We start from the raw sequence: 15,391 nt of genomic DNA, 5'->3' as shown, positions 1-15,391 counted from the left end.
TCCAGAAAGTAGGCATAGAGGGAACCTACCTCAACATAATAAAGGCCATATATGACAAACCCACAGCCAACATCTTTCTCAATGGTGAGAAACTGAAACCATTTCCTCTAAGATCAGGAACAAGACAAGGTTGGCCACTCTCACCACTAGTATTCAACATAGTTTTGGAAGTTTTAGCCATACCAATTAGAGAAGAAAAAGAAATAATAGGAATCCAAATCGGAAAAGAAGAAGTAAAACGGTCACTGTTTGCAGACGACACGATACTATACATAGAGAATCCTAAAGATCCTATCAGAAAACTACTAAAGCTAATCAATGAATTTGGTAAAGTAGCAGGATACAAAATTAATGCACAGAAATCTCTTGCAGTCCTATAAAATAACGACAAAAAATCTGAAAGAGAAATTAAGGAAACACTCCCATTTACCATTGTAATAAAAGAATAAAATACCTAGGAATAAACCTACCTAAGGAGACAAAGACCTGTATGCAGAAAACTATAAGACACTGATGAAAGAAATTAAACATGATACAAACAGATGGAGAGATATACCATGTTCTTGAATTGGAAGAATCAATATTGTGAAAACGGCTATCCTACCCAAAGCAATCTACAGATTCAATGCAATCCCTATCAAACTACCAATGGCATTTTTCACAGAACTAGAACAAAAAAAATTTGACAATTTGTATGGAAACACAAAATATCCCGAATAACCAAAGCAATCTTGAGAAAGAAAAATGGAGCTGGAGGAATCAGACTCCCTGACTTCAGACTATACTACAAAGCTACAGTAATCAAGACAGTATGGTATGGCACAAAATCAGAAATATAGATCAATGGAACAGGGTAGAAAGCCCAGAGACAGTCCCACACACATATGGTCACCTTATCTTTGATAAAGGATGCAAGAATATATGGAGAAAAGACAGTCTCTTCAATAAGTGGTGCTGGGAAAACTGGACAGTTACATGTAAAAGAATGAAATTAGAACACTTCCTAATACCATACAAAAAAAATAAACTCAAAATGGATTAAAGCCCTAAATGTAAGGGCAGCCACTATAAAACTCTTAGAGGAAAACATAGGCAGAACACTCTATGACATAAATCACAGCAAAATCCTTTTTGACCTGCCTCCTAGAGAAATGGAAGTAAAAACAAAAATAAACAAATGGGACCTGATGAAACTTAAAAGCTTTTGCACAGCAAAGGAAACCATAAACAAGATGAAAAGACAACCCTCAGAATGGGAGAAAATATTTGCAAATGAAGCAATTGTCAAAGGATTAATCTCCAAAATATACAAGCAGCTCATGCAGCTCAATATCAAAAAAAAAAACCCAAACCAAAAATGGGCGGAAGACCTAAATAGACATTTTTCCAAGGAAGATATACAGATTGCCAACAAACACATGAAAGGATGCTCAATGTCACTAATCATTAGAGAAATGCAAATCAAAACTATAATGAGGTATCACCTCACACCAGTCAGAATGGCCATCATCAAAAAATCTACAAACAATAAATGCTGGAAAGGGTGTGGAGAAAAGGGAACCCTCTTGCACCACTGGTGGGAATGTAAATTGATACAACCACTATGGAGAACAGTATGGAGGTTCCTTAAAAAACTAAAAATAGAACTACCATAGGACACAGCAATACCACTAGTGGGCATATACCCTGAGAAAACCATAATTCAAAAAGAGACATGTACCACAGTGTTCACTGCAGCACTATTTGCAATAGCCAGGATACGGAAGCAACCTAAGTGTCTATCGACAGACGAATGGATAAAGAAGATGTGGCACATATATACAATGGAATATTACTCAGCCATAAAAAGAAATGAAGTTGAGTTATTTGTAGTGAGGTGGATGGACCTAGAGTTTGTCATACAGAGTGAAGTAAGTCAGAAAGAGAAAAACAAATACCAAATGCTAACACATATATATGGAACCTAAAAACAAAAAATGGTTCTGATGAACCTAGGGGCAGGACAGGAATAAAGATGCAGACATAGAGAATGGACTTGAGGACATGGGGAGGGGGAAGGGTAATCTGGGACGAAGTGAGAGAGTAGCACTGACATATATACACTACCAAATGTAAAATAGATAGCTAGTGAGAAGCAGTCACATAGCACAGGGAGATCAGCTCGGTGCTTTGTGACCACCTAGAGGGATGGGAAAGGGAGGGTGGGAGGGAGACGCAAGAGGGAGTGGATATGGGGATATATGTATATGTATAGCTGATTCACTTTGTTATACAGCAGAAACTAACACAACATTGTAAAGCAATTATACTCCAATAAAGATGTTATAAAAAAGTAAAAATTTAAAAATTAAAAAAAAAAAGAGCACATCATAAAACCATGTTCAGTTGAAGTGGAAGAGACATAGAGATCATCTAGTTCCTCGCTGCTCACAGTGTGGTCTGCAGATTAGCAACTGGCACCTTCTAAAGGCTCATTAGAAATGCAGACTCTCAGGCCAGCCCCAGACGGACTGAAACAGAATCCACATTAAACAAGATCCTCAGGTGATTCATATGCATATTAAAGTTTGAGAAGTGTTGATCTAAATCAACTACCTCATTTCACCATAAGTCAAGTGACTTCTCTAAGGTCTCACAGAAAATTAGTGGCTGAATTGGACTAGATCTCGGGTCTTCTGATTACTAAAACTGTACCACACTACCTCTTAAATACCACTGATTCATTTTTATATTTAGCTAGTTTATCCAGCTTTCATTTCCACATAGGATAGTAGGCATTGACATATAGTAGGCACTGACATAAAAATACACCAGTATTTGTGTTACAAATTCACTTCTTTTACCCACTACTATGTATTATTTTGATAACATGGATTCATTGTATTCTATACGATGATAAGCCTTCTTATCTTTCATTCCTTGAAGTAATTAACTCACCAGGACTTTCTCTGGTCCAAATAATGACATGAGTAGAGCTTCTCTTTAGTGCCTTCTACTCACCTCTTCCTTTCCCACCCCCCTTTTAGGACTCCATCAACTGGATTTACAACTAGTCTCTCTAACTAATAATATTTTATTTAAGTCCTATACCTACATCTATAAATGAAAATAATCTAAAGTTTTTATTTTAGTTTATTTCTTGGTGAAGATCTTGAGATTAAAATTATGATTGCTTCATAAAACGAACTGGTGAGTTTGATCAATTATCTTAAAAATCTGTGGATCTCCTAAATGAAGAATTTTGTGGGTCATACTCTGTGGCTCCTCTATATTTTGAACACTTTTACAAGGTCATCCTATTTGAAGGATCAAAACTAACTAAAATCAAAAGCGGAATAATTCTTTTAGATAAAATATACTTCTATGTTTGCATCTTTCTGGTACCTCTTGAGCAGACTGGGGCAAGGATAGAGGAATGGAGAAGGAGAAATATGCCCCTCAGACCTCCCACTCCATCCCTCACTGTCTCCTACCCTGAAATAGATAGTCTCACGTACCTGTAATGCTGTTTATCTACCCATTACCTCCACCCATGACATATCCATTAGCATTCTTCCAACTTTTTATCCTGTATCAAGCAGCTAAAGAAACTCAGCCTAAGAGCCTAGGTTCCATTGCAGTACATTCTTGGGGTTTTTCCATTTCAGCGCTCTCAATGTAGGGAAGGAACATTTGGACAGCTCACAGTCACACTCAGGCCATCTGATGAGGCATATGTCAGCAGGCATGGGAACATCTATGGGGGACTCTGAGGCCCTCCCTGATCTAGAAAGATGTGGTCATGATTCATGTTTCTGCAGCAAATGACAAGAGAAAGAATAGAGCCTGCCACTTATTAGCAACTGTCTGTGCTGTCTTTGTCCTCACATGCTGTATTTCCCAGTTTAGAATTGTCTCATAACCTCAGGAATAGCCTGCATTTAGAATTTCCTGGGTAACAAAGAAAAACCTATAATTTTATCACCACCACTCCTGCCCCTCAGTTTTCTTTGAGAAATCTTTGTGATTGGAAGAAGCTAAGGAATATACAGGAAGTCTGAAGAGTCTTAAAACTTATTGCTCAAAGACAAATGTTTCCCTATCTTGATTAATAGGTCAAGCAGGCAATTGCTTCTGTAATGTGGTCTGAAGACATTAATCAACAAAAGGTCTGCTTACCTCATACATTTCCCTCTCTCTGGCCTGAAATTCGGCCACTAATTTGCTGATGGGAGGGCCCTCCTTCTCTTTCTGTGTTGCAGGGATGGAAGGGACACGAGACAATGCATCCGAATTCGCGTCTCCCTCAGTTTGCCCAGGACTAACCTTGCTCTGAATTTTTCACATATGTTCAGGAGGGTAGAGGGGGTTCCAGGTGGGTACTGGGGGCCATAGGGAGGAGGATGCTTGGGAGAGAGTAGGACTCACAGAGAGACAAACTTTGGTAAACTGGAAGATACCCATCCTAATGCAATACTCTATAAAATTCAGGAAGAAGCAAAGTTTGCAGTGACTCTCGGCCTCCTCCAGCTCCAAGAATTTCCTTCTCTTGACAAGGGAACTCTTCCCACCCAGCAACTGAGTAGGAGAATAAGGAGGTGTAGAAAAAAAAGAAAAGCAGCAAGCAACATTTTCTGAGGTAGCCTGAAAATAAAAAATAGCTTATTTATGTACATGTTAATTTTATGCAAGTAATCCCAGAATTATAAGTTGCTTTTACTATTTCCAGCATGTGGATCTGTGGAAAAATCTTCCTATTATTCCAATACCAAAGAAGTGACCAAACAATTTGAGAATTACAATAGGAGGTAAAATATGGGAACAGTGACAAGGTGGTCTCAGAGGTATCTGTAGGCACAGTTGTTAGTTCACGCTTCACGTTCTGAGTTGAAGATACAGAGAGGCCCAATCTATATAGGCAGATCCAGGAGACTGAACTCCCTAGAGAATATGTTTATTCATTCCTTCATCCATTCAACAAATACTAAGTAGTCTGTAATATGAGTCAGGAATGCCTACTATGGGCTAGTCACTGGCAGCCCAGATATTAAAACACTGCTCTCGACAGTCAAAGAACTTAAAATTACAATGGGATGTGGTAAACTGTAGAGGTAGAAATGGCAGGGTCTTGGGGTAGAATAAAGAAATGGCATCCAACTTAGAGAAAGTGGAGTGTGTGCGTGCGTGCCTCTGTGTGTGTGTGTGTGTGTGTGTGTGTGTGTGTGTGTGTGTGTGTGTGTGTGTGTTGAGGAATAACATGGCATGCATTGGGGAACAAAAGAAACTTTCTTGCTGGAGAATATACTGAGAGGAGGATGCCAGGAAATAAACCTGGAGAAGCTAGCAGGGGTCGCTCATGAAGAGCAGTGTATACCATGTTAAGGAATGTGCACTTCACCCTGCAAATAAGAACTGCTTTTTATGGACAGAATTCAATCAGGGGCATATTATAGTCAAACTTAGTTATGAAGTGCAATCCTCAGCCAGCTGTCTGGAAGATGAGTTGAAGGAGGTAAACAATGGAGGTAGGGAGAGCAATTAGGAGTCGTTGTTGTGGTTAGGAGAGAGCTGATAGGAGCCTGAAGTAGGGAAGTGGTTGTGGGGATGAGACAGGAATAGAATGAGAGCTCTACGGGAGGCGAAACCAGCCACATTTGGAGGTAGATTGAATGAGAAGGGAAGAAAGGGAGATGTTCAGGATGGCCCTCAAGTGTCTTACTTAAGTGATTAGTAAATGGTGGGGCCACCAATCTAGCTAGAGAACACAGGAGGAAGTTTGGTAAGAAAGATGATGAATTCAGCATAGCCGTGGTAGGTTTGTTGGGCTGAGTAGCAACCTGGTGTCGATTTCCAGCAAGTCATTCAACAGAAGGATCTGAAAGATCTCTGCAAGAGGTCTGAGATTTAGGAGTTATCAGCAGCAAGGTGATGATTTAAACCATAAAAGTGGGTGCACTGACCCTGAGAGAATACGTAAAATGAGAAGAGAGCTGAACTAACAATGTAACCTTTAAGGAACACCAAAATGTAAGGGGTGAGAAGAGAGAGTAGTGTCCATCCACAGGAGATCTAGAGGAAGGGTCATAAAGAAGAACCAGAAGAGTGAGACTACATGAAAGCCAAAATAGGAAAGAGATTCAATCACCTGCATCAAATGCAACAGAAGTACAGCAAAACATAAGGTCTTAAACATCCCACTGGATATGGTAGCTAAGAGATCATTGGTCATTTTAACTTGATCATTTTCATGGAATGATGGCACCAGAAGCCAAGTTAAGAGACTTCAAAAGAAATGGGAAGTGAAGAAGTAGAGACAGAAAGTACAGCCCACTCTAAAGAGTTTGCGTGAGAAAGGAAGAGGTTGTGGAGAGCTAAAAGATGTGGATTCAAGGGAAGCTTCTAACATCAGAGGCAACTTGAGCAAGCTGATAGAGGGGGAGAAGTAGAAGATACAGGATAGAGGGGGAGGAACGATGTGACAAAGTTCCAGAAAAGGCAGGAAGCACCAGGATCAAGAGCACAGGTGAAGGGATTAACCTTGACATGAGGTGAGAGTCAGGAGAACAGCAATCGTTTTCCTGAGCAGCCTCTGTGGGTGAGGACTGCAGAGGAAGTTGAGACTGTGAGGAGATCCAGGTCTCAGTTAAGGAAAGGAGGCGGAGGAGTTTTCTGAAAACTCTTTGGGGCAGAAAGAGTGTATGTTTACAGCAGATAAGGGGGCTAAATGTCACCAACACCCTCAAAGAATTCTCAGGTCCTTGGTAGGGGCAGAAAACAGTCTGACTTAAACTCAGTAGATGTTTCAATAAGTCTGAGAGTCCTCCATCTAATGAGGAAGGATTTCAATGTGACCATGACTTCTACAGCCTATAAAACGTTAACAGTACCATTAGTAATGCAAGGAAACCTTCTTATGCCAGAGTAAATAAAAAATAAAGGTGTGAGCTTAGATATGAGACAAGGTGGCTCTGAGCAGGAGTTTATGTTTCTGCTAAGTTGGTTTCTGCTCACTCACATTCTTTTGTCTTTTTTCATTTACATTTCTGGGTTCTTTTCCCATTATGGTGACTATTTACTTGACAGATGATAGAAGGCCAGCTAAGGATGGAGTACGATTAGCATATAAACAAGATTTTAAAATAGCTGGAACAGAGAAGGACTTTAGAGCCTGCTAATCACTGGAGACTTGACCTCGAGAGAAAGTGCACTTGGGGAATCCTCAGCCAGCCCTAAGAATGCCCTGCCTCGCCTCCGGTGACCTAGAGTGAGTCACCATTTAACTTGGCTATAAGCTGCCACCGCGCCTTTAATTTAGCTCTAATATTCTAAAAAAAAAAAAAAGAAGCTTAGGCACAAATATAGAGTACTTGAAGGAAATGTTGAATAGTGTAAAAGTAAAGACCTTAGACTCAGACCAGAGTCAAATGGCAGTTGCCATGCCAAGCTTTATTTCCCTTAGCAAGTTACCAGAACTCTGAGTAAGAGAAGTCACCAACTAAGCTAAGTCATCTATGGGTCAAGTTCTTTACGTACATAACCAGAATATCCCCAACTCTACCAGCTTCCTGGCCCAGCCGCCCCCAGTGTAATAGTCTGAGCCCCTACCTAACCATGCTAAGTTAGAGAAGTCAGTTATCTTTTCCAGAATTTCCCAGGTGGATACAAATGTTCTTCGAACTCCTGCTGTCAGCGCCTTTCTTACCCCCTTTCACCATCTCCCTTCTGAGATGCTGTCCTCTCTCCTTTTCCAGTGTTGAGTGGATATGGCCCCTGCTCCTTAGGCCTCCACACAGCACGAACAGAAAGCCTTCCCTGAAAGTCTGTGATAACGGAGGCAACTGCAGACCAGAAAGCAGACTGAAGTGGAATATCACACATCAGGCCAGGCAGCATCTCTTGCTAATCCTCCATGTACCCGGGATCTCAACCCGCCATTGTGAGCTTTCCACCATCCTCTCTTTCCTCTGTACTCCAGGGCCAGGAAACAGACATTTTCTCTTACTTTATTACTCAGGGAATTTCCAGGTCCCCTTGGTGCACTGCCTCATCTCCCCTGTGCATGACCTTCAACAACTACAGAGGGCTCTCTATGTGAGTTTCTACTCTGGGCTCTACCCCAAACAACACAAAGGATCATCAGAGCTTTGAAACAGCAATTTTTCTGGCACAAGCCCCAGGTCACATGTGTGGTCTGAGATCACTGTCCCATAAGTAGCTATCATAAGTAGAAAAAGGAAGGGAGGGAATAGAAAAGTTATTCTCTCCCTGTCCTCGCAAAGGCCTGGGTCCTGAGGTTCTGGGATTCTATTTTCCTGTTATACATATATCACTTTAAATCCTCACAATGACATTCTAAGACATGTATTATTATCCCCATTTCACAGATGAGGAAGTTTAAGCTGAGAGAATTGAAATAATTTTCCCAGGGTCATAAAGCTAATAAGTAACAGAGTCACAATTAGAACTCAGTGGTAAACTGCTGCTCCCTCTTGGGAGTCCAGCTAGCTTGAGACCATGCTGTAAGGAAGCCCAATCAGCCACATGGAGAGAGAAAAAAGCCTCACAGAGAAGCATCAAGAAACCAGGCATGGGGGCTTCCCTGGTGGCGCAGTGGTTGAGAACCTGCCTGCTAGTGCAGGGGACACGGGTTCGAGCCCTGGTCTGGGAGGATCCCACATGCCGCGGAGCAATTAAGCCCGTGCGCCACAACTACTGAGCCTGCGTGTCTAGAGCCTGTGCTCCGCAACAAGAGAGGCTGCGATAGTGAGAGGCCCGCGCACCGTGATGAAGAGTGGCCCCCGCTTGCCACAACTAGAGAAAGCCCGCATGCAGCAACGAAGACCCAACACAGCCAAAAATAAATAATAAATTAAAAAAAAAAAAAGAATAACAATGATTTTTAAAAAAGAAACCAGGCATGTGAGTGAAGCCTTCTAAGACTTTCCAGCCCATGTTAGGCAGCAGCTGACTACAGACAAGTGAACGACCCCCGTCAATGTCACATTGGACAAAATTATCTGGCCAAAACCTACCCAAATTTCTTACCATTCCTGTTTTTAAATCCAAAATGTTAGAGGCCTTCAGGAGGCTCCACTAAGGAAGGTAGGTCACTCAGAAACCAGACTGCTTTCTTTTTTTTTTTTTTTTTAAATCAACGAACTTTTTTTTTTTTTTAATGCTCTTCTTGTCTGCTTACATTCTTTTTATGTATGTATGTATGTATGTATGTATGTATGGCTGTGTTGGGTCTTCGTTTCTGTGCGAGGGCCCTCTCCAGTTGCGGCAAGCGGGGGCCACTCTTCATCGCGGTGCGCGGGCCACTCTTCATCGCGGTGCGCGGGCCTCTCACCATCGCGGCCTCTCGCTGCCGAGCACAGGCTCCAGACGCGCAGGCTCAGTAATTGTGGCTCACGGGCCGAGTTGCTCCGCGGCATGTGGGATCTTCCCAGACCAGGGCTCGAACCCACGTCCCCTGCATTGGCAGGCAGACTCTCAACCACTGCGCCACCAGGGAAGCCCCAAACTGCTTTCTCACAGACTCATTTCTCCTGAAGAATCTGCCTGCACAGTTAGCAAAGAATGACGTAGCCCTGTAGGACCAGAAGAAACGCCCAAAGGTAGAGCAGATTCTGGCTGAGAACTGACCCAAACCATAGTTTTGAATTTCAGGAAAGAAATCTAATTATATTTCTGTCTACCCATTTCATTGCTACAGTGTATGTGTGCGTGTGTGTGTGTGTGTGCACTTATGCTTAGCGTCCTCTATGCAGGCAAGCAATTTCACCACTTGTGTTGCATCTCCATAAACCTGAGAAATGGCCTCCTATGTTCATTCATGTAAAACATGTTCACAAAGCAGCTTCTGTGTAGCAGGCGCCATTCTAGGCCCAATGGATTCCACCACAAAAAGGGCAGGCATGGCTCTGCCTGCTCTCAAGGAACTTCAGCTAGGAAACCAAGCAAGAAATAAGGAAACAAATCAATAAAATATAAAAATTAGGGGTTCATAGTAAGAATTATGAAGAAAACAATGTGAGATCTAGGGCTCAAGCATGATGGAGGGAGGTGGGGTATGGCAGGGAACAGTGTCTAGTTTTAAAGTCCCCTCTGAAAAAGTGACTTTTGAGCAAAGACTTGAATGAATCCAGGGAGGGAACTGAGTGGAGAAATGGAGGAAGAATATTCCAGGAGGAGGGGAAAGCACACGTAAAGGCCCTGAGGAAGAAATAGGCTGGGGCTACTCTTGGGGAGCAAGAGGGCTGTGTGGCTGGAGTGGAGGCGGGGAAGTGGGGAGACTGGGGAGATGCACGGGGGTCACGTGGCGGAGCCTTCACACCACAGTGGGGAGAGCGGATGTTCTTCTAGCGTGTTGTGGGAAGGCGTTGGAGGGCTTTGAGCAGCACACTCTGGCCTGCTGTGTGAAAAATAGACTCTAGAGGGGACCAAGTGGAAGCAGAGAAGTCGGGCTGTTTTTTTTTTTTTTTTTTAACAGTAATTTAAAGTTTATTCCAGCTATAATGCAGGGTATTCTGATTTTAAGGTAGCATCACATGGCATACTTCTGAGTCCATTCCTGAGATATTCTGTTGTACTTATCTCTGTCTGTTTTATAGATCTGTGCAATCTCTGGCACTAGGGGGTCATCTGGGTTCGGATCACATAGCAGTGAACAAATGGATAAAAGAACTTTAGAAATAGTTAATATTTGGATGATAAATTCTTGTTGTAAATGCAACCTTAGGTGGTTTGAAGGGGTAGTCTGTAGGAAAATGAATTGTCAGAAAGAACACAAGGGCTTCCCTGGTGGCGCAGTGGTTGAGAGTCTGCCTGCCAATGCAGGGGACATGGGTTCGAGCCCTGGTCTGGGAAGATCCCACATGCCGCGGAGCAACTAGGCCTGTGAGCCACAACTACTGAGCCTGCACGTCTGAAGCCTGTGCTCCGCAACAAGAGAGGCCACGATAGCGAGAGGCCCGCGCACCGCGATGAAGAGCGGCCCCCGCTTGCCGCAACTAGAGAAAGCCCTTGCACAGAAACGAAGACCCAACACAGCCATAAATAATAAATAAATAATTTTTTTTTTAGAAGTGAAAAGATATATAAATGCAAAAGCATGAGAATTTAAAAAAAAAAAAAAAAGAACACACCGCCTTGATATGGGCTGTCATTAGGTCCCATAATTCTGGCTTGCCAATGAAACATATCATCCCCAACTGGACCTGCAGAACATTGTCTAGACTGCAATTGTCTAGAAGAGCAGTGATAGTGGCCTGAACTGGAGTGGTAAGAAGTGATAAGACAGGGGATGTTTTGAAGGTGGAGTGCCTCAATTACGGACACATAATTATTATTCAGATCCAGTTCCTCAGCTCTGAGATGTGGAAGCATTTTCACTTTTTAAACTGATGATGAAAAATGCTGAGCTGGGTACTCCATCAGTGGCCCGGGAGGCAGTGTTTGGCACTCCAAGCCTGCCCCCGGAGTGCAGAGATGCCCAAATCACCAGGACAGCTCTAGGATGGGGAGATGAGCGGATTTTATTTGGTCCCAAAGGAAAGCTCCATGCAACGATGTGCCAGGGCTGCCTGCTGGTTCCTGCCTAGGCGGACAGATCAGACAACTTTCCAGTCAGTCACACAACGATCCACTGAGTTTGTCCTATCTGCCATCTTGGAGGAGGGAGATCTGAGTTTTGTGGCATGTTCCTTGGAGAATGACGTAATTAAATTTTTTGAAGCCTGACTAATATTCCTTAATAGGTAGAACTAGTTTCTGGGCAGAGGAGGACCAGTTTGCATGAGGAACCCAGGATCTTCTAAGAAGGAAGTAACCTGGTCCCCTACATGTTTTCGCTCACGATTTAAAATTAGGGGGAAAAATGGTGGCCCTGACCATGTTTCATTGGCAGAAGGAGATTCCAAAGACCCCAAATGCAGGAAAGGCAAAGGGATGCCATGATGGGGACACCAGCCGATCACAGGAGCCTGAGGTTCGTGGGGCTGGGCCAGTTCTGGGAGAGCAGTGGTTGAGGCACAAAGCCTCACAGTGCAGTTCCAGGGCCTGTGGCTTAGAGAGCCATAATTTCAGAGCCCAAGCATGGGGTTCCTCAATGGAATGGTAGTGATGAGAGTCTAGATCTGTGAAGACATCACAGTATTACAAACAGCTTCCAACAGTGGAGCCATGTGACAGCAAGAAAAACAAGCAGCACAGGATTGATCAGATACCACCTTGTCACCTCCCAGTGTTTGAACGTATCTCTGGATCACTTTGGACTGAATGAGCCCCTGGTCTTCATGGACAGTGGGAGAAGGAAGGGCCTTCGGATGAGCTCTGTACTTCCCAAAAATGAGGACAGATGAGGACCCTACTGATTAACTGAGGAGATAAAAAGCACCACATATTTGGTAATGGACATATACATGGTATGGTGTATGGTATACCATATATATGGTAAGATACCTCTATAGAGAGAGAGAACAGACTGCCTTATATCATAAAAATGTGGCACTGGCTACATTTACTAGTAAGGAAATGGGTAATTTAATTTATCTTTTTACTTGTTTTTGTTTTCAGATTTTCTGCATTGGACATGCATTACTTTTTCCAGAAAAGAAAAAAAAAGTAAATTAAAGAAGAGAATATTTTAGTCCACACCCCTCACCCTGCCAGCAAGTGCCCCTGTGGGTGACCCCAGGAACCCATAACCACTGATGACTTCCGGGTGCTCTTCTGGCTCCTGTGATGGTCAGAGGTGGTGACTCCTAGGCCAGTGAGTAGCTAGAGCCTGCTGTTCTCTCAGCAGGCATCCTGGCCAGCCTGACCTCGGAGTTAAAGTGAGTTTCCCCAGTCCAGGACAGGATGGTGGCAGGACCCTCCTCCACCTCCTGTTATTGATCTGGGCTCCCTCAACTGTTCAGGGGGCTCCACGAGGAGACCACTGAGGGATGTCAGGTGGGGATTCCCATACAAGTTCTCTGGCTCCACACGTGTACTTTACAGAGAGAGTTTCACTTCAAGTACCAGGCATCACACTCACAGAGCAAAAAATAGAACCTCTCTTGTGAGATTTGCATGCCACAGCCTATCCTCCTGGGGTCACTTCGTTGCCACAAACATTTATATATTACCTTCACATGGTCAGAGCTCTGAGCTGAAGGCTGAGGGGGACAAAGATGAAAACCCCGACTCTGCCTTCAAAGAACCTCCAGCCCAGAGGGAAGCCGGAGACGTAGAAAAGGCTCTGACACAGGAAGAATGCATTGTGAAAACAGAGACCAGCAGGTCAGTTCGTAACTGACTCCCTCCTACACCAGCCAAAACTACTTCTGGTATCAGGTCCTGCCTTCAACACTTTTCTCAGATGAGTCCCCTGGCATCCATTCCCACTACCTCTGCAATGGTTCTGCCCTCTCCAGCTCTAACCAACACCCGCACACCAGCCTCAGACCATCGTTCAATCCAAGAGGCACTGCCAGAATTTTTCTAAAATCCCCTCTCCTCCTTGAAAGTATTCAACAGCCTCCTCTGACCTTCTGTATGAAGTCTTAACTCTTTGACACGGCATTCGGTACCTTTCCTAATATAACCTATCTTTCCTATCTTTTTCTTACTGCCCTCTAGCCCCTAGCAAACCCCTACAGCCATCCCCCGCGCCCTCCCTGACCCCAGCCAGAACACTCCGACAAGACCAGACTTATCAACATTCCTCAAATACAACACAGCCTAGAAGATCCTTTTCCTTAATCTCTGCTTGTCAGGAGTCTATTTATTCTTCAAGGTGCAATTTAAATGTCTCCTTTTCCGCAGAGCCTTCTTCAGATCTTGAGTCAGAATTAATCCTACCTTGGACCATAACAGTACTTTGCTTATATCTTCTTAATTGCACTCATCATATGCTTTGCCATCCTCCGCTTAACCTTGAGCTCCCAGAAAACAAACATCACATGTCATTCCCCTTGGTGTCCCCCCACAGTACAGGTCCTAGCAGACAGCAGACACTTGTTTGTTACTTATTGAATCAAGATGCAAGTCATTCTTATGTTTTCAATACACAAAAAAAAAAAATTTAAGAAGTATCATGGCTCAGGCATTGGTTCACAGATCCTAGATGGTTATGAGGTACTAATCGGTCCAAGGATTGATACCCTGATATAAATCTTTATTATTTAATTTTGTTCAGTGAATTTACTCACATTGATCTCTCCCCCCAGCACCTGCCACACATATACACACACACACAGATATATAGATATATACATATATATGTACATACACATACACACTATTGAATCTGTTGTTTCCCTAGAGAACCTTGACTAATAAAGCAATCAACTCTGGACAGGCTGGAAAACTAAGCAGCTCCTGCCAGTACAGAGGGCCTGGCCCCAGTGGATACTGCATGTCAATTCCGTACAATTATTCATATAGGAACACTTTTTCCCAAGCCCTTATATTTCTTCCACATGGAGGGACAGCCATTAGTGTGACACTCCTGACTGTCTCCACCCCTCACTCACCCAGTTGGTGACTTAAATGGAGAAACTAGATGAGTTACACACCCTCTTCCTCTTCTTCCTGTTCCCCTTTGCCTTTTCATGCTCTAAGTCTTACCTGGAAAAACGTCCAGCTGTACCCGTGGCAGGGTAGACAAGTCTGCCTAACTCTGTACTCAGCTAGTAGGGCCATTTGATTCTCATTATAAGCTGCATCTTCCAACTTAGCCTCTATCAGTAATAAAGAAAAAAAATTTTTTCTCCATTTTTACTGTTTTATTTCCTGTTCAGAACCCTCAGCAGAGAAGAGGTCCCCAGGTAATGCTCATATCTTGACTTCACAGCTTCTGAAGTGTCCACCTAAGGAACAGCCGACTAGGCGTCCTCAGACATCTCCTGAGGGCCCTGGAGTGGCCTTGAGGTTGTGAGTCCAACCCCCCGTGGTATCGAGGAGGATTATTATACTTGCTTCTGCCTGTGGGAAGATCTGAGAGGCAAATCAGAACACGTATGTGAAATTTTCTGTAAAGCATATCCCAGTATGTAAATACGAGGTGGAATTATTGTTGCAGCTGCTGTAATCCTGCTAGTGTAGGGTCCCAGAGGCCCACCCTACTAAATTCTACCGTTTCCCGGCATCCTCAGGAGCTGTCTTACATGTGCTCCACCAGCGCACCAGCTACCACGTGGCTCCGGCAAAGCACTTCCCATAGCGTCCTCCACGTCTCGCCAGACACTTAGTTACCTGTGGCAAGATATGGAAGAGCACACTTCCCCTCCCCCCACGTGGTGTTACAAGTTTCTCAGCCTCCTGAAGCAGGATGTTCCTGCCCAGTGTCTTGTGGAGTTTACAAGAACTCTGCAACCTCTTACAACCAGTTCCCTCTCCCCTAGGGCAGGCGCCAGGGCTCAGACAG

General features: G+C 43.6%; 1 long non-coding RNA gene and 1 pseudogene across 3 annotated transcripts in view; both read right to left on the bottom strand.

Moving 5' to 3' along the window:
- LOC132373580 (uncharacterized) overlaps nucleotides 1-15,391 on the bottom strand; it is a 421,816-nt gene that overhangs the window by 334,405 nt on the left and 72,020 nt on the right. The gene's annotated exons all lie outside the window — the stretch shown is intronic.
- On the bottom strand, nucleotides 10,526-11,181 carry LOC132352902 (ubiquitin-conjugating enzyme E2 D3-like; annotated as a pseudogene).

This window comes from Balaenoptera ricei, chromosome 1 (assembly GCF_028023285.1).
Source record: "Balaenoptera ricei isolate mBalRic1 chromosome 1, mBalRic1.hap2, whole genome shotgun sequence".
NCBI lineage: Eukaryota > Metazoa > Chordata > Mammalia > Artiodactyla > Balaenopteridae > Balaenoptera > Balaenoptera ricei.
Note: the sequence above shows the minus strand (reverse complement) of the source record. Positions and strands in the feature narration are given on the sequence as shown.